This window comes from Schistocerca serialis, chromosome 3, assembly GCF_023864345.2.
Source record: "Schistocerca serialis cubense isolate TAMUIC-IGC-003099 chromosome 3, iqSchSeri2.2, whole genome shotgun sequence".
NCBI classification, from domain to species: Eukaryota; Metazoa; Arthropoda; class Insecta; order Orthoptera; family Acrididae; genus Schistocerca; species Schistocerca serialis.
This window is the reverse complement of record NC_064640.1, coordinates 854951779-854972825: the sequence shown is the minus strand read 5'-3', so window position 1 is coordinate 854972825 and position 21047 is coordinate 854951779.

Sequence of the window (21047 nt, the reverse complement as noted above, 5' to 3'; positions counted from 1 at the left end):
TCTGTTATTACACAGGATTGTTTACAACATACTACTTGCCATCCACCTAAAGGAGGAATCAAACCCTTGCACTAAGATAAGCAGTGGAAGGAGACATCACCAGGAATGTTTTTAATTGGCTGAGATAACCAATTACTTGCTGTATGTTAGATGGGAGCTTATCAAATATCTTCACACCATAGGATATAATTCCTAAGTTAGATTTCTGTCTTGTATTGATGGTGCAGATCACAGTTCAGCTTGAACTGATTTTTCACAGCCACACTACAGTTCTTTCATGACACCTATATGCCCACTATAATGACTGATTTTTTTTTTTTACCCACCAGACAGCATTCTCAGGTGCAGTATGATGCACAGGATGGGGAGAGCCAACTGTTGCCTTATCATCAGATGGTGCATGTTTGCAGCACTGCTGGAGTGGTGCTGCTGTGGCCAGGCGTGAACTGTACATACTTCTCACTACATTCAGTGTGTACATGTTTTGTTCTCTGGCCACAGCTACATGAGCCACAACAATGCTGGAAATATGCAATAAATATGTCCCATCTGATAATAAATCTCTTGTGAATTCAAAACCAGTCATGGTAAATAGAAACTGAAGAATAAAATCATAGGTGCCTGGTTGCTGGAAACCTTTACACAATTTTAAACCTGAACTGAAATTGCTTCTTCTGGCAACATCTGCCTGAAGAGAGGTATTTAACAAAAACCTTGTGGCATAAGACTACGATTGCTTGGGCTATTAAGAACTAAATGTCAATATTCCTTCACAGTAACATGAGCAGTGACAGAGACCAATATGTTCATTATTGTTACTTTTCAGCCAGTGAGCTACCTGCTATTCTGTAAGTAGCTAGAATGTAGACACAGAAGACACAGAGTGTAAAACCAATGTAACCTACACCATTTTGGTACAAACAGACGAATGATCCTTGGAACACAGCATTATTTCTAGTTAGACACTCAAACTATATCTGAAGAACAAAATCAGTCTATATAAAGGGATCTACTGCTCTAACTATTATAAAAGGTAGATTGGCAAAACAAAATCATGACTCCACCCACCTGTTTTGAACAGTAATGTCATCAACATGGTTTAAACTATTTCAAGCACATACAATACGGTGACCATGACATCACTTATTACAACTGCAAACAAACATAAATAACATTGAAGTATTTAACTCCAACATCAGAATGAAACTGACAGGAGAACTCAATGACGGAGGTGGTTTCGGGCGCCGACAAATATACGACAGTAAGAATAATGACATTACAGCAAAACAAATAGTTGCCCAAAAATCAAGCACATGAAATCCTCAAAATTTAACACAAAAAAATTACAAAAACAAAATCTATTGGTGTTGTAAATTTCGATACCTCAAATGAGGACTACAATACCAGTAACCCATACACAACTAAAAAACTCAACACCACAATTTTCACCTACATAGCTCCAACAAAGCCCTCGACACCAGGAACCAACATACAACTCTAAAACATGGTGTTGCAAATTTCACTTCACCCATAATCCTCAAGCAAAGGTCTTGATATCGTGAACTTGCACCCAACTCCAAAACCCGATGACACAAATTGGCCTATATAGCACCAAAAAACAAAGCCCACTGTACAAAAAGAAACACACTCAAATGCTAAAATCTATTTTCCACACTTTCACTTATTCCACCTAATGCAAAGACCACAGTACAACAAACCAAACCATGCCCACATGACTAATATCAGAAACATATTCTAATGGTACATCAATAACCATGATATCAACCAATCACAGTCCAACACAATTACCACACACTGACAAGAAAAATCCCAAAATTTATGAAAAGTTGGTCATCACTAATTTCAATATACACGAAGAAACTATAGTCAACAAACTCATACCATACATAGTGTGGTATCAATGTTCGATACCACACTTGTTAGGGGTTGAAGTTATCGACCACAGTCCATATTAGTATCGTTTGACCCGCGAGTTGCAACCAGCGCCGCTCCGTGGCTTGTATCAACTTTCTAGCGAGCTCTCATCCACTCTTGGTCGGGACGTCAAGTAGTAAAGCCTTCAGCTGATAGGAAGCAACCTCTAACAAGGCACTTAGTAACATATGGCCCAAACGAGGCCTCAATAGCTATCTGTTTATAATTATATGTATGCAGCCAAGAAGAATCCTCTACAACCAGTTAAGTACAATATATATTATTTTTTTATCAACGACTTTTAATTATTTTAGTCGTTGCAGATCCAGACCATTCAGCCAGCACGTTATCGACGTTACTGACAAACCTGCTGTGATTTATATGTTTCTATTTAGCATTGGCCACCAGTCAACACTGGCGATGACTCGTTCGTCGTCGTCATAACAATTGGCGACAAGGTTAAAGGTACAGATTTTTTGGAAAGTGGAACAGCGACAGCAGCCTATTTATACATGTTTACAGACTATATACCCGGCTGTGCCACCCATCCTCTCCGCATGGTGTGATTGTGAGTGCATGACATTTTTTCCTACTCCCGTTTGTGATTATTTGCTTTCGTTGTGATGGCAAATCCAGAGGCAGAACTGTTACGATTACAGAATCAGCAGACCAACGCACTACTACACACATTGGGACTGCTCGTCCAGGGACAACAACAAGCTGTACCACAAGTACCAGCTGCACAGGAGCTGGCCGTACAGCAGGTCACAGCGCCGCTGTTTCGCGCATTTGACTTCTGCGTGGAAAGCTGGCAGGAGTGACACGTACAGTTTTCACACCACGTTGCTGCATATGACATCCAAAGTAAATCACAGCTGCATGTGCTTTTATCTTGTGTTGGCGTGGCATCGTACCACATTCTCCTCAAACTCTTCCCGAGAAGTTCTCCAGATCAGCACAGTTTCGAAGAACTTGTTCAGGAATTAACTGATTATTACAAGGAAAGTGTGAATGTTGTCACTCAGCAGTACAAAATTTTTCCACACAAAACGCGCACCTCAGCAGAATTACCGTGAGTGGGTAGCCACTTTGCAAGGCCTCACTCGCAACTGTGGCTTTTCATGTTCTTGTGGCATATCATATTCTGACATCATGGTACAGGACACTATTGTGCAAAACATGTCAGACACACGCATTAGAAAGCAAATTCTTAAATTATCCAACCCCACTTTAGAACAAGTGTTGGACATTTTGGACAGGCAGGACACTTTGGATTTTGCTGCAAATTCTTTTGAATCGCCTCCCGCTGTCTGTCAGGTTAGCAAGCTGGCTGCACGCGCATCACACATACATGATGCTGTACTGGCTCGGTGCATGCCTGCCGAATTTACTTCCAGGAAAAAGACACTTGTTATGCACCGACAGAAGCCGCCTGCTTTGCGCTCATGTCCGCAATGTACTTCAAAGCACTCACACCAGAACTGCCCATCGCACAAGGCCATGCGCTGTTTTTGCAACAAGAAGGGACATGTCCAGGCAGTGTGCCTCAAAAGACAAAAATCTAATGCTCCATATTACATTTCCAGACAAAGTGGCTTCCACCGGAACGGTTTCCAAAATGAGCCGTAAGCAATGGATATATATGTTGTACATTCGCCTCCAGTACCTGTGACATTGCCCGAGTGTGTGAATTTTCTTTGTGATGCCAGTGCAAGCTGACGTAAGGAGACCCGTCACACACGATCTTCCTGTCAACGTAAGCCAGTGCACACTGCTTCTCAATGCCATTTTTCGCTGATGGCAGAACAAACTTTTTGTAGACTTGAACATTCAGAATCATATGATCCCTTTTCAGTTGGACACTGGAGCTTCTGTTACACTCATGAATCATAAAACTTATGAATTGCTTGGTTCACCTCCACTGAGTAACGCAAATGTTACGTTAGCTACCTACAGTGGTCAAAGTATCAGGTTTTAGGACTGGGCAGTTTGCCAGCGACATACCGTGGGCAAACTCAAGTGATTTCTTTTCATGTACTGTGTTCACCCTCAGCTGTAAACATTCCTGATCTTGATTTATTTGATGTATTCTCCTTAATTATGCACGATGACATTCTAGCCGTCACTAAACGTGTTCCCACCAACAGTGTTTCCGAACTATGTCAAGAGTTTGCTGATATTTTTTCGCCAGGTTTAGGGCACAAGACAAATTTTCAGACGCATACTGAATTGAAGGACAATGCACAGCCTCATGCGCTTTCTAGATTAAGTTGCTAAAACACTGCATGCACTTAAGGAACAAGGAGTGATTGAACCAGTGACAGCATCACTATGGGCTTCACTGTTGGTTATCTTAACAAAACCATCAGGCAAATTGCGACTGTGCATGGATTTTAAAGCCGCCATCAATCCTCAACTTGTTGTTGCAACATTTCCTACGCCACGTCCAGAAGACTTGTTTGACAAATTGTGTCAAGGTAAATATTTTTCCAAGTTAGATTTGCAAGATGCATATCTTCAAATTCCTGTGGATGACGAATCCCACAAGATTCTCATCGTGAAAACGCATTTAGGTCTCTACAAATTTAAGAGGCTTCTGTTTGGATGAGCCTCTGCACCTGCACTATTTCAGCAGTACTTACAGACTCTGTGCAATGATTTCTTCAGTGTGTAATTACATAGATGACATCGTAGCTTCTGCTTCTACACAGCATGAACATTTGCATAATTTGAGACAGTTATTTGAAGTGTTACATGAGAATGGACAAACTCAATAAGGACAGGTGTACATTTTTTTCTGAACAGTTATCCTACTTAGGACACGTAATAAACTCTCAAGGCATCCACCCAAGTCCGGATCATATAAGAGCAATATCAGAGCTACCAGCATGCAAGACAGTTAAATAATTACAATCCATCCTTGGAAAGCTCAATTATTATCACAAGTTTTTGCCTCACGTATCATCTCTTGCAGCAGTGTTACATCGACTATGTTGAAAGAACGTGTCGTTCAATTGGCTGCCTGAATGCGAATGTGCCTTTCAGCAGCTTAAATCCGCGTTATTATTTAGTACATAACCTCTAGGCCTCATGGTTGATCCTTCCGATTTTGGAATCGGAGCTGTTCTTGCACACAAAATTGGTTTGCGCGATTGCGATTGCATTTGCATCAAAGCTACTCTCCTCTGCGCAGCGTAACTACTCGCAGATAGAGAAGGAAGCTCTTGCTTTGATTTTTGGAGTTACGAAAACCCACGCCAACACATTACCCAGATAGCCAATAACTGAAGACTTGCTGTTCGACTCTTCCGAACAGGCTTGTATGTTCACTGGTGTGCAAAATAATGATGTAGTAGAAAGTTTTTCTGCTGACTTTTGTTGTATAACCACAGCAACAGCTAACAACCTAGTATTAAGTGTTGTTTTGTGTTATGTTACTTTTTATAAAATTTGGATCGAAGATCCATTGGTTCGTCTTTTTTTTTGTGCAGACGACTTTTTGTCCAACGTGGTGTCATTTTGCTCTGCACGGAGATCGATCAGTCTCGTGTTATTGTTCCTCGTTCTTTGCAGTCACCTGTGCTACGACTTCTTCACCAAGGTCATTAGAGTATCGTACAGACAAAACAGTTAGCTTGCCGTCACCGTACCTGGTTTGGTATTGTTGCTGACATACCCAAGATTTGTTGTTCTTGTTCTGTGTGTGCAGAAAACCAATCCGCACCACCGCAGAAAATTTTCTCTTGGCCTAAGGGAACTTTGCCACAGAATAGCTTACATTTAGATTTCGCTTGTCCTGTTTGGGATGCATGATGGTTAATTCTTTCAGCAGTTTTCCATCTGTTGTTCACATGTCATCAACATAGTTTGCTACCATCAAATACTTGTCTTCTATATTTAGCATAGAAGGACTGCCACAAGTCATTGTCACTGACAGTGGACCTCAATTTGTGTCTGCAGGGTTCAAAACCTTTTATGAAGCTAATGGTATTCAGCATTTAACTTCAGCACCATTCTCCCCTCAATCGAACGGAGCCGTTGAAAGATTCGTTCGGACATTTAAGTCGCAAATGTCTAAATTGATTGATTCTCATTCTTGTTAGGATGCTCTTTTGTTGTTTTTGTCTTTGTACCGTTCGCAGCCATGCGACGGTGCTTTGCAGGTGAATCACTGCAAGGTCATCCTCACAGAACTCTGCATTTGTTGCATCCCCCACACCGCGTTTCTTTGCCATGGCAGACTCACAAAATTTTGCCTGATGATATTGTCTATTTTCATCATTACCACGGCAATCGCCGATGGTTGAAAGGGTGCACCCTTCGCTATCTTGGTCGTGCTATGTTTGTCATATCAGGTCCATCTGGTGAGGTGTCCAGGTATTAGAAGCAGATGCGTCTCTTTAGCCGTGGTGTCTCTGCCTCTTGCCCTATGTTTCCAGTGTCGGCGCCGTCGGGGGTGCCCCCGAAGGGCCCTCTTTCTTGCTCTCCTCACCCCTGGGTGCAAGCACCCATAGCTTCGCCTTTGCCGCGCGATGACGTGCCAGCGCGCATACCATGTCTCACAGGGAGGTCGCCCGCAGTGCCAGCAACGCTGCGGTGACCAGATGGACCAGGTGCCTTCAACTGTGATAGGGCAAAGTGAAATTCAGGTTACAACGCCATCCAACGCCACAGAACAGTCTGCACTTCCTGATTTCCAGTCTTTGATGCCGGTCAGGTGCCCCGACCCGATGGAGGTCGACCCTTCGGTTGCTCCCATAGTTGTAGAAGCACAGATGCCTCATGTTGATGTGCACCCTGGAATAGATTTCCAGGCATTTCCTGTCTCCCATTGGTCGGAATGGCAGGGTGTGGGTGGGCATGCCCCGCCTGCAGTCAGGCTCCCCACCTCCTCGACTACGTCAGCATGGCGTCCCCCACGTGGCGGCCATAAACCACATTCAACGGCCATTCGCAGATTTGCGAGGGAGGAATGTGGTATCAACGTATGATACCACAATTGTCAGGGGTTGAAGTTATCGATTGCTGTCCGTATTAGTATCACTGTACCCATGAGTCATAACCAGCACTGCTCTGCGGTTTGTATCAAGTTTCTAGCGAGCTCTCGTCCACTCTTGCTCGGAACATCAAGTAGTAAAGTAGCATAACCTTCAGCTGATAGGAAGCAACCTCTAACAAGGCGCTTAGTAACGTATTGCCTAAGTGAGGCCTCAATAGCTATCTGTTTATAATTATATGTATGAAGCCAAGAAGAATCCTGAACAACCAGTTAAGTACAATACATATAATTTTTTCCAACGACTTCTAATTATTTTAGTCGTTGCAGATCCAGACCATGCAGCCAGCACCTTATTGACATTACTGACAAACCTGCTGTGATTTATATGTTTCTATTTAGCACTGGTCACCAGCCAACACTGGCGACGACTCATTCATCGCCATCATAAAACATATAATAAAAACAAAAATATCTCCCATTGCAACAAGTAATGACCTACTCATAAATATCTCTAACTTATTCAAAACTGAAGAAGAAAGAAAAAATTAATATTAAATCTCTGACCATAAGAAACACATGCCACTAATATTTCCGAGCATAAAAATGAATCCATCAGGTACAATGTGAAAATTCAAACTATCTCAGCAGAAAACCAGCAGAAATTCTTCCAATAGCAACCTGAAACATTCAATTCATGTCAAACAACTCACTAACATACATCTAGCACAAGAGAGCACCCCCAAATACTACAACACACCATCTACAAACACACAGAAACATCAAACCTCACCATGACATTAACACCACATCACAGGTACGTCACAGGTCTAAGCAGATGGGTGTAGCATCAGCACCTGACCTTTAGCAAATAACATGACAGTAGCCTCAGATAGTAAATGTGAAGCGGAAAGCAAAAAGGGACCTCTTGTCGGAAGAGTAAAATTTTCAGTACAAGCAAAAACCTATCTGGTATTTCTTTATTACAAGGCATTCCGAAGTTTAATGAAGCCTTAGGTAACAACGATAATGTTACTGATAATGTTATTATTGAAATAGAACAAAAAGTTAATAGTGATCAAGTTGTAGATGAGAACGATGGTGCTGAAGACTTTGACCTGATGGCTGCATAAATTTAATTGACTCTTCTGATGCTGACAGAGATCATGCTCTCGTTTCAGAGTTTTTAAAAGCAGGTTGCTGGTGCAAAGAAGAATGTTGCAATTACTGTTCAGTTGATGACTATTTGGAAATACGTCATGAATGTGCTGAGATTGATCAGTATGAGAACAATGTCAACACATTAGATCAAGTAATTTTAGGCCAATTGCGGTGTGTAACTTCAGATTCTTCTTTGACAGCTCGTAAACATAAAGTACAAACTGAGAGGAAACAACCAGAAGTAAATACTAAGTAAAAGGTCGACATGTTTGTAAAAACACTTACATGTTTTCCAACAATATTAAAATTAAAAGACTAAAGCGCTCTAACAAAAACGTAAAATGATACAGGATTGACTGTCAAAGCTCATGGTAATGCAAGAAAACTTCCTAAGAATGTGACTTCTTTTTCTGATTCAGAGTTTGTTGTAAGGTTTTCACACAACTACGCAGAACAACATGCCATAATTTTACCAGGCAGAAGTAGCACTCAATTTAATGCAAATTTCAAACTTCTACCTTCAAGTGCTAATAAAGCCAAAATTTTTGAAACTTACATGGCTTCCTTTACAAATGATATGCCCGTAAAACCAGTATCAAGTAAAGTGTTCTGTAATATTTGGAAAGAGATATGCCCAAAAATAGTTGTCAAGAAGCCCAAATCAGATCTTTGTGCATTTTGCCAATGGCATTTCACTCCAGGAACTGCAATGGCATCAGTGCCTGAAGAAACTAAGATGGAAACTATTGAAAAAATGAGGTCCCATCTAAAACTTGTTGCAAAATAGAGAGAGTTTTATAAGGGAACTATCAAAAAGACTAAGGAAAATTTTGAAGATGGTGATAGAAGTTGTGTACACTACGGTTTTGACATGGCCCAGCAGGTTTACATACCCAGTAACCCGGTGCAGCCTGGACCTATTTAGTTCTTGCTTCCATTCAGAATAGGAATATTTGGGGTTATGCGTGAGACTGTGAACAAACAAGTAAACTATCTACTCCCAGAAAGTGTAGGAACAACAAAGGGATCCAATGTTGTTGCCAGTCTTTTCCACAACTACTCGAAAAACTACAGTCATGGAGAAGACAATGTTCATTCATGCTGACAATTGTGTAGGTCAGAACAAGAACAACATCTTATTACGATATCTTGCTCGGAGAATCAGTAATAACAAAAATAAGAGAACTGTTTTGTCATTCATGCCAGTAGGTCACACACAATTTGCATGTGACTGGGCATCTGGACTTTTAAAGAAAAGATTTAGGGTCACCTATATCTCTTCCATACAAGAGTTCGCCGACTGCATTGAGAAATCTACATCTACAACACATGTTAACTCAACTGTTGCTGTTGGAAATGAAATAGGTGAAGTTGCTGTGAATACATATGACTGGCTAAATTTCTTGAAGGATAGTAATGCTAACAAAGTACCTAACATAACTAAATACAACCACTTTGAGTTCAACATTAGCTCCAAAGGTAGAGTACATTGCAAATTGGACATTGATGGAAATGAATTTGTGTATTGTATCTTCCCCAATGACAATGAACCCACTGGGTTTCCTGCTGCAGTAATTCCTCCAGGCATGACAAGACAACGAAAACTGTATCCTTTTAAAAACATCAGGACCTATTGCAAAGAGAACTACAAAGACATTATGTGTCTTGAAGTAGGCTCAGAATGTGAACCAGAAACTCAAGTCAGCGACAGTAAGGATCCTGATGAAGAACCTGAACAAACAAATATTCCAGTAAAAAAAAGAAGAGGTGAAAACGCTCTTGTTAAAGTGCCTTTAACCCCATTCAGACTTTTTTTTATGAACAGAAAATCAAGTCGTTTGGCAACTACAATTAATTGCTGCAGGATCAAAATTTGATCCAAAAGATGCCATAACATACTGTAAAAATATAAATATTATGCCAAAAAAAATAAGCACAGGGCTTGCTATATATTTCTCAACAAGGGGCCAATTTATTTGGTTTCAAATGTATTTACACTCTGATGTGATATAGGTCTCAGGGAGTAATCCACTTATTGTGAAGTGTTAATTTAAAAAACTCCAAACCACTTGACAAAGGACATTTTAAGTGTAATATATATGCAGAATTTGTTTCTTAAATATGTAAAGTCAAGCAATGATAATAAAGTGAAACTTTAAAAGCCCATATCTCAAAACACCTATTTTATGTCATAAATATTCAACCTGCCATAACTTCCTCAAATTTAGAGATAGAAATAAAAATTTTTTACAAGTTGTTCAGAATGCAATGCTGAATGTAAAAACTACAAAAACTCAAATTCCCACATTTTCGACAAGAGGTCCCTTTTCGCTTTCCGCCTCACAAATATTGATAAGGCAATGACTGCCAATTGGCAAGGAAACAGGACTAAATTATCTAGAAAGAAGCTTAATTACTGTTGGAACATTTGTTCAGTGTGCGCATCTTTTTGGTACAACCCAAAAAACGACAGCACTGCCTGCTTTGCACTTAGAAATCTTTCTCACTGTACTGGCCCACATACAAGACTGACAGCACAATTTTATTCAATCTGTACTACAGCATATTCTTTTTAATCGGCGCAGCTAAGATTTAAAAATTGTCTATTCTAACACTGAAATTCATATACTTACACCCTAAACCATTTACTCCCCACTGGTACTTAAGATTAATAATAAACAGCGAATTTTGAAGACGCTGATTTTCTGAATGTAAGCCGCATAAACCCTTACCTGCTACTTCAGTATCTTGTTTTGCAAATGAAAAAATTTCTCACACTTTCTACTGTTTAGCTGCATGTCACCTTCTGCTTTTAGCAAGTTTCATCGTTAAACACTTCAGTGACTGAAAATAAAGTTCAAGAACTTCACTACTTAACAACTCAAAATGTTTAAATGAAAGTTAACTTTCAAGAAGCCTTCCATCAACCATATAAACAGTACTAAGTTGCATACAACATACCTTTGTACTCTTTAATATACACTTACAACTATGAAACTAAATCTGCAGTTTATAACGTTCTCAGTACAACGCTGTACTTGCAGCTTGAGCACATACGACACAGTATTAGATAAATCCTCTACATTTATATTCTACGGGAAAATACGATATGCTAACCACAATCATTTTAACTGATCAACTCACTTGCCTCCCAGAATGTCAATGTATATTACGTTTCCTAGTCTCTCTCCAACAATTTTGCAACCCATTTTGCGTTCTGCTTTTCGTTTCTTATAAATCGGAACAGCACGAAGCCTACAGCTGAGTTACCACTACAGTTCCACGAAGCACCTACTATCTTGACCAAAACAATAACAAACACAGATCTTCCCGCTCGCCAAAAATTTCGTCTTCAAAGTTAATACTCACAACGCCTTCAAATGGGATGTGGTAACATCTGAGAACTATATCACGTCCCCTTGTTTCGCTGTCATTAAAATCTTGTGCGATTCACCGCCAATCACTGTACTTGCATCGCTTTATTACATATTTACAAATATTGCAAAACAAAGTAAATTGACTAATTCAACGAAAGCTAGGTCCATGGAAGTACAACTGTAATAAATTTCTTTGCAGTGGTTCGACACTCGTTAACTATCGATAGTTGTGAGCGGCAACCTTCTTCTTCTTCGGTTATCAACCCACAGGTTGGTTGGCAGCAGCACGCCATTCCGTTCTTTTGTCAACTTTCTTCTTCATATCTGCATAGGTCTGGCACCCGATGTCATTTATTACTTGTTGAATGTAGCTTAATCTAGGTCGTCCTCGGCGAGTTCTTCCTTCAATGATTCCTTCTAATATTCTCTTAATGAAATTGTTATGCCGTAAAATGTGACCTATGAAGGTTATTCTTCTTTTCTGTATATTTCGCCAAAGAGATCTGTTTTCTTTCACTCTTCTGAGGACATCTTCGTTTGTAGCCTTGTCTCGCCAGCTGATTTTTTCCATTCTCCGGTAGCACCACATTTCGAATGCCTCTAATCTTCTCTTTTCTTCTTTTCCACTAGTCCAAGTTTCACATCCGTAAAGGGCTGTACTCCACACATAGGTTTTCATGACTCTCTTTCTTACGTCTAAACTAACATTTCTACTCGTCAGTAAGTTTCTTTTTCCATTGAATGCTATTTTGGCAAGTTGTATTCTGTTTTTAATGTCACTTTTGCTCCTTCCATCTGCTGTTATTTTGCTACCTAAGTAGTTAAATTCTGTAACCTGCCCTAGTTTCTCTCCCTTTATTGTTATTCGTATGGGTTCATTGTAGTTCAGGGCGCCACTCACCATCACTTTAGTCTTTTTCTTATTTATTTTCATTCCATACTGTTCTTTTAAGGTGTTTTCCATTTCATTGAGTGCGGCTTCTAAATCTTCTTTCCTTTCTGTAATTATGGCGATATCATCTGCATATCGCAACATATCTATTTTCATTCCGTTAAGTTTTATTCCGGCAACCTTGTAGCCTATAAATAGCGAGTCTTCGGCGCTGCAATTCATAGAGAAAATTGAAGTCCAGCAGAGTTGAAAGGAATAGCACTTATCGTAAATTTGTTTGTAGTGTGAACGTAGAAATTGACATGTTGGTGTGGGAAACCACTTTAACTCCGCCTGCAGTTACTGTTGGAGTGAATTAAGTAGCTCTGCAGTTGCTGTTGCCGGTCCCAAGCCCGGAGAAAGGAGGAGGGTTGGCGAAGCGCAGAAGCCGTAAAAGAATCGACATAAAATAGTTGGAGAGCACCTGTAGAGCTTAATACCTTAGTCGTAATGACGACGACGATAATAATAATAATAATATTGATTAAAATTTCAACGAGCGTAACAAGCAGGAATGTTGGAGCTTCGCAAATCTCTTCAACCGAAATGCAAATACTTCTGAGCTTAACCGTTTCTATTAAATAAAATTTTTCTTGGTTATCGCTGTTCTTATAACAGTTTAAATGGATAACTTGCACACCCTCCGCGCTTGTGCCAATTCCTGCTATTATCTGTCAGTGTAACGTCGCCAAAAGACTTGTCAGTACGAAAGGATAGCGTGTTCAGCTACGAAGTCTAGACAAAGTTATTGTAGTAGTGGACATAAGGAATCGGATAGTCTAACCACTGCTTCTAAGTATATTTATTCCTTAATGAAATTTGTTGAAAATAATGTGCCGTTTTTACAACCAATAGCTCAATATATTATATCGATACTAGTGATAAGAACAATCTATATAAAAACCTAACATCACGTACCTTGGTCCAAAAAGGCGCCCAATATTCAGGAACACACAGATTCGGTTAACTGCCAGCAACCATTAAAAACTTGGCTTCAGATAAATTACAGCTTAAACAGAGATTGAAAGACTTTTTGTTAGGAAACTCATCTACTCTGTAGACGAATATCCTAACAGGGACAGTTAGACCAGCATATGTAAAAATTTCTGTTTTGACAGAACTTGGTCACAACAGTTAAGATTTGGTATGATGTGTATGACGATAAATTTATCAAATACTTATAACTAGGTTTCATTCTGATTGTGTATTAATTCTGTAAATATTAGCAGTTCCAATTTATTGTAATATGTTCACATATTGTGGCAATCTCCTGACAAATGATTGGGGAAGTGAGTGTTGTATTCATGTGTTCTATATTTTTTATGTTATACTTTCTGACATGTTCCATGCCCATGAGAGTCATGTCACTTTTGGGTCTGTGGAACAAAAACTTAATCTAATCTAGAAAGAAAATTTCATCTCATCAAAACAGTCAATAGAAATTGTGAATTAAATTTCATTATGGGGCTTTAAATTTCTAGTAATGGAATAATAATGTATTTTTGTGTAAAGTTCACAGTCATATAGATTACCACATAGTCCAGTATGAGTATGTATTTAGAATATGATTTATAACCTCTTTGTAATGTTTAGTTGTGTCTCAGCTACATTTTCTGACATGATAGAGAAAGAATTCAAAGTATGACTAGTAGTAAATCTGGCAAAAATTACAGTGATCCCTTAGACTGCCCTCATCTGAAGAAAAGTTGAATTTATAATTGAGCTTACTGTTGATCTGCTAATGTTATGACCAACCTTGCCTTCCACTTGCTGAAACATGCACTGATTACCCTGAAAGTAACATTGTTATTAACTTTACTAGTAGAGAATTAAAATTATAATAGAGATTCTCTCTCTCTCTCTCTCTCTCTCTCTCTCTCTCTCTCTCTCTCTCTCTCTCTCATCATCTGGGGGACTACATCCTATGGGTTTAGATTGTAGACAATGTCTAACATAACCATAGGTGTTCAAACTGAGTGTCTGAATTCAAGTCTTCATGTGACCTGAAAGAAATGATAAATAATTGTACAACATGTTTTGAGTCACTTGTTCGGGATAATGACAATTCTGTTTGCCTCTTGCTTGTAATGACTTGTTTATGTGTAGATGTCGATGCATTAAGGTTGATTACATGCATGGGTCGGCCACCAGTAGCTGACTGGTCAGCGCGACGGACTGTCAATCCTAAGGGCCCGGGTTCAATTCAATTCGACCCGGCTGGGTCGAAGATTTTCTGCACTCAGGGATTGGGTTTTGTGTAGTCCTAATCATCATCATTTCATCCCCATCGATGCACAAGTCACCAAAGTGGCGTCAAATCAAAAGACTTGCAACAGGTGTACATATTTGTTGTATCGAAGAAAATATCTTACTTGTGAATTCACTATGGTACTGCAAAACATTTAACTGCAGCTGCCAGGTAAATAAACAAACTTAAAACTTTTTGCAGGGCAAATCATCCTGTGGAGCAGATACAGAGTAGAGCAAGTTATACATGCAAAACAATAATCTTGTGTTTTTTGCCTTGTTTGTGCAGACAGGGACAGGTAGGGTCAAAAAGGAAGAGGAACAGATAGCTCTAAAAATATATGAGACTTTGGTGACAAATGCATGTAATGTTGCAAACCTCTTAAACAAGTACTTTGTTTCTATTACTGACTGCTTGGGCTTTTCAGGTTCAGTAAACAGTGCAGTGGAGTATCTGAGACCAGTCTTTACAAATAACTGCAGTAAAATGGAATGACACATCTCCCAAAGAAGTAGCATTCATTATAAAATCCTTAACATCTAAGTATTCTAGTGGTTATGGTAAATTATATCAACAAAGTTAATCAAAGTGTGCTCATGCAAGGTGAATTCTGGCTGAAGCTATTTGTGTAATCAATCTCTTATCAGCAGAACATTTGCAGACTGGCTAAAATATGCCGAAGTTAAGCATCTTTACAAGAAGGGGTATAAAGAGATTCCATCAAATATCACCTAATTTCACTTTCGCCAACTTTTCCAAAAATATTTGAAAAGGTTGTATTCAAGTGTCTCCTTAAGTATATGACTGCAAATAATATATTGTCCTAGTCATAGTTTGGGTTTCTAAAAACTTTCTGATAGAGAGAAAGCTATTTACATGTATAGTGAGAATGTACTTAATGAACTAGATAACAAATTAGAGGTTAGTGGCTTTTTCTGTGGCCTCTCAAAAGCCTTTTACTGTGTGAATCACAGCCTTCTCTTAAGTAAATTAGAATATTATGGTGTCAACAGTAGTGCTGCGAAATGGTTTGAGTCTTATTTAACTAACAGGAAACAAAGGGTGTCATTGTGAAATACCCGAGCATTAAGCAGTCAGTCTTCATCTGACTTGGGATTAATTACGTGTAGTGTTCCTGGAGATTCCATCTTGGGTCTGTTGCTTTTTCGTGTGTGCATTAATGACTTCTTGCCCATTACATTGCCAGATGCTAAGTTTGTTTTGTTGCAGATGGTACAGATATTGCAATAAGTAGGAAGTCAAGTACAGATTTAGAAATGGCTGCTAATCAAGTTTTCACTGACATTAATAAATGATTTAAAACTAATTCACTGACATTAAACTTTGTAAAGACACACCAGAACCTGTAAGAGATTTCCTTCTAGCATGTGTATAGCACATGAAGACATGCAGATCAAAGAGGTTGACAGTGTTAAATTTCTGGGATTATAACTCGATAATAAATTCAGTTGGGATGGGATTTGCAGTCAGAATGATGTCAGGTGTAGTAAATATAATAAGAACTTGCATACTTTTCTTATTTTCTTTCTGTAATGTCATATGGGATCATATTCTGGAGTAACTGACGAAGCCGAGCAAAAGTTTTTAGCAAGCAAAAGCATATAACAAGACTCATTTGTTGTGTAAATTCAAGAAAATCATGTAGAAACCTGTTCAAGGAACTTTGTATCCTAACCATTGCTTCTCAGTATATTTATTCTTAATGTAATTTGTTGCAAGTAATATATCTCCATTTCCAACCAATTGCTCAATACATAGTATCAGTACTAGGAATAAGAACAATCCACATAAAAACCTAAAATCACTTACCTTGGATCAGAAAGGGGTCCAATATCCAGGAACACGCATTTTCAATAAATCACCAGCAACCATTAAAAACTTGGCTTCAGATAAAGCACAGTTTAAACAGAGTTTGAAAGACTTTCTGGTAGGCAACTCCTTCTACTCTACAAATAAATATCTTAACAGCGACTGTTAGACCATCTTAAGGAAAATTTTTAGTTTGCACCAATAGGTCACAACTGACAAGATTAGGTATTTTATGAATGATAAATTTATTAAAAGTGCATAGCTGTGTTTCATCCTGACAGAGTATTAATTCTGTAAATATTAGGTGTTCTAGTTTGCTGAAATGCATTTACCTATTTTGACAGTTTGCTGATAATTGATCAGGGTAGTGATTATTATATTCAGATGTTTTACGTTTTTTTTATGTTACACTTTCTGACTTGTTTCACACCCGTGAGAATCATCTCATTTTTGGGTCTCTGGCACAAAAACTAAATCTAATGTAATCTAATTCCATTTCATTATAGTCACAGAACTTTGTAGGTAGTAGTCCTAGTGCTGTGTTGACATTGCCAAGTCTTGTAAACATTCTCTAGTCCATGTAGTAATTTTGCCACAAGTGTCATATCAGAGCAGACTTTATCACTTATTCTACATTATTTGCCCACAAAATTGAAATACTGAATGGGGATAAGGTATTCATTTATTTTTATCTACACCAAATCATTCACATGCAGTCAATGGTTCCGTGAATAATTTTGATAACTACTTTTACGTTGGGAATTGACAAAATGCGGTTGTGGGAGTGATGTAATCAACTAATTGATATGTGACAAGTGCAGTGTCTCTCTAATTTCTCATGTTCTTTGATGCTTCCTGTTCTGGTTTGTTTGCTAATGTGTACACTTGGAGACCATTTGCAGCTATTCATGTTTGAAACAATGGTGGAATTTTTATAGATGACAGTGTACCTGGTCACCGGGCCACAATTGTTCGCACTCGGTTTGAATAACTTTCTGAACAATTCAAGTGTATGATTTAGGCACCAGGATCACCCAGCGTGAATCCTTTCATACATGTATGGGACATAATTGAGATGTCAGTTCATGCACAAACTTGTGTACCAGGAACATTCACACTTACAGAGACAGCATCGGACGATATTTCTGCAGGGGTCTTCCAACAATGTATTGAGTCCACGCCACGTCATGTTGCTACACTACTCCGGGTAAAAGCACGTCCAACATGATATCAGGAGGCAACCCATAACTTTCGACACCTCAGTGTATTACACTGTTAGTCCGTGAATGTATTTTATTTGTAGGAGATAGTGTTCTTCCATAATTTGTGAACCCAAAGAAGCAATTCTGCTCTCGTGGATAGGTTATCTGCTGCAGTTGGCATAGATAAGTACCGTCAGGCATACCACACGTAACCTTCTACATTCCATCAGTGGTACCGTCCAGGTCATTAAAAATGAGATACAGATTCTACATTGCCCGCCTCCCGTTTTTCAACCACTAGACTCCATGCCACACACCGATCCACTTTGGAACATCATGGTTTCAAACACACTAGTCATGAAATTGGACACAGTGATATAATCACATAACATTGCTTCACGCATAATTACAGCACTGTCGTAAGACATCAAATTCAGAGTGAACATATTTCCAGTCATTTCGCGTTCACTGGTACCACATGTGAGATCAACAGAAACATCCACTCGTCAGCTTTCGCAGTCCTCCCACACTGTATTTGCAAATTCAGGCCCCACTGTTTGCAACTAATCGATTGAAAACTTAGTTGCAGTAAATGGAGAGCATTTTCAAGTAACAGCAAATTAGTGACTCTTTTAAATAGTTCACTTTGGTGACCAGTAATCTTGATCAACGTGTTACTTCAGTAGTGTTGGACATTATATTATGATGCTCCCTGCACCAAGCCTACAATGCCCTCATGATGGTGCTTATTTCACATTGCACAAAATCAATGGGTCAAAGGCTCACACAAGTCCTGTACCATGAGAGGCATTATGACATGATTCTGTCTAAATTCTGGAGACATCTCCATGGAATGATTATCAGTTTGGATGCTTTACTGTTACACATTTGTCAACAACAATTGCTACCAAAATGAGGTTAATTTTAATTGCTCAGGAAGGGCAACCATTATATTAGTTACCAATAAAGCACACACCTTCACACCTTGCCCAAAACATATGTCACAGTGGCCACCGTGATAATTTCCTTTCACTCTGAAGGAAGAGTGACCAGCCCAACATGCTGCTGCCTCGCTATCATGCCACATCTGCCTGAAAGTGACAGAGTGTTCTCGAGGACCTGTGAACTCCCCATGCCACTGTCAAGCGGCTAACTAAGCAGTCGTAAATGTTGCAACTATTGATCGTGACAGCTGAGCACAAACGAGCCCCTTGCACATGCCCACAGTGGTTTCATAGCCATGAGACCACTCAGACAAATGTTTACTGTTCCACAGACATTTTGGTCAACTGGCAATGAAGTGCAAGAAATTATGATTGCACCTCAATGCCGAGAGATGATTTGGCTCAGGTGCAACAGTTTGACACCCATTAACAGCACCTACGTTTTTAGAACAGTTAGCACCCTATGTCAAAAAGACGGTATAGGACTGCTCAGCCTAACGCTTCTGTCGGCATGCCTCCAAAGCTTCTGACTACCGAATGACTACACGGCACTACATCACAAAGGCTGTTCATTACCAACCACTATTCAGGGCTAGTGTTATTAATCAAATGGGATCAGAGATCAGCACACTGTCACACTAAGGCCAATTTAATGGCAGTTAACAAGTCCGTCATATGTGCATATGGTCACAATACGTTTGAGGCTGACAATTGCCTCTTTGAGAACTGCAAGTGGACTTACAAATTAACCAACATTGCTCAACCTATTTCAGGTGCTGATTTCCTCACACAGGCTGCACTGACCACCAATTTACTAAATGAATGACTGATATACTCTGTCAACAGTCATACTATTCTTGCAGGAAAGGCTCATTCATCAAAGTACACAATGTCCAATGTGTATAATTTAAGTGCTAACACCTCAAATGACCATCAACATTACTGGGAGTCGTACTGCTGCAACTTGAAATTACATCTCCATACCATGAAACAAGATTATGTAACAATCAGGTGTGAAATAATCAAGTTGCATGAGGACAATGTGGTGTTGAATGATACCCTATTGGAAACAGAAGGCAAACTCCAAGTGGCCCACAAAACATAAGAACAACATAGGACACCCCTGCATTGCATCTGTGCTTTGCGCACAACTGCGTCCACGGAGTAACTGTGGCCCGTAAAATCACAGGGCATGGGCACACATACTACGGTTCACCATATCTCTACCAGACCTGGTCTGCAATATCGTCATAAGTCCATTGGATTGCTTGGAAATGACTACCACCGATTTCCAGTGGCTACACAATGTTACCAGGGGAAGGAACACCTCACACCCCTCCCCCTCTGTCTGCTACCAATGGCACTCCTACCAACCATCATTCTACGCTTCTGGCTGTGTCACTGACTGCAGTTACATGTCCATCATGCCCAGCCACCCACACACAAGCTGGCTGTGAGTTCAAATTTGAACTCCCTCTCATCTTTTAGGAGGGGAGGGGGGAGGGGAGGGAGCAAATGCTGTGTGGGAGTGACATAATCAATTAATAAATGTGTGACAAGTGCAGTGTGTCTTTAATTACTCATATTTTTTGTTGCTTCCTGTTCTTGTTTGTTCACTAATACACTGTTTTTCCCTGTATGTATTTGATATGTAGTAGATGGTGCCCCTTCATGGTCCCACATTGTACAGTAATTCATACTGTAGACCTATACTGAAATGTACATAATAAAATTAATAAATGCGTACATTTGGTAGACTTTGCAACTGAACATCTTATAGAAGCCTCTTTATGGACCTAGGGATTGTTACATGTATACACTCCCTGGTGGTATTTTTGGTTAACAGCAGGAGTGAATTTAGGATGAACTCAGCAATTCACAATCACATAACTAGATGAAGTAATAATTCCCATGTCAGCTATGTATCCCTTTCTAGGGTTCATAATGGAGTTTTATTTTTGCGTACAGAAGTCTATAAAAGTGGGCTGCAAGCAGAAAACTGAACATTTGCAAATATTTAAAAACAAAACAAAATAATACCTCATTAGCCACTCTTTCAACAATTTATCAGAATATTTGAAGTGAAGAACGTAAATTCTGTTAAAAATTAAGCTCACTGTTTCATATAGATACATGAAAGTGGCAAAACATTGAGTTCTTTCAAAGGTGTCAAGTGATGGAAGGCTTTGCTAACAAGCAAGACTTTAGCGACTGATCATGTGAAAATCCTGAAATGCTTCATGAAACACAACTTCAGTCATAAAGTGGTGGTGTGGTGCAGTATATTAATGTTTGGAATTGTTGGGTGCTATTTCTTCTAAGATGACTGTGCTAATGCCGGTACCATGAATACAAAACATTATGTTCACATAGTGAAACACACCCTAATGTGACAACTTCCTGTAACTTTAGAGACATTCTTT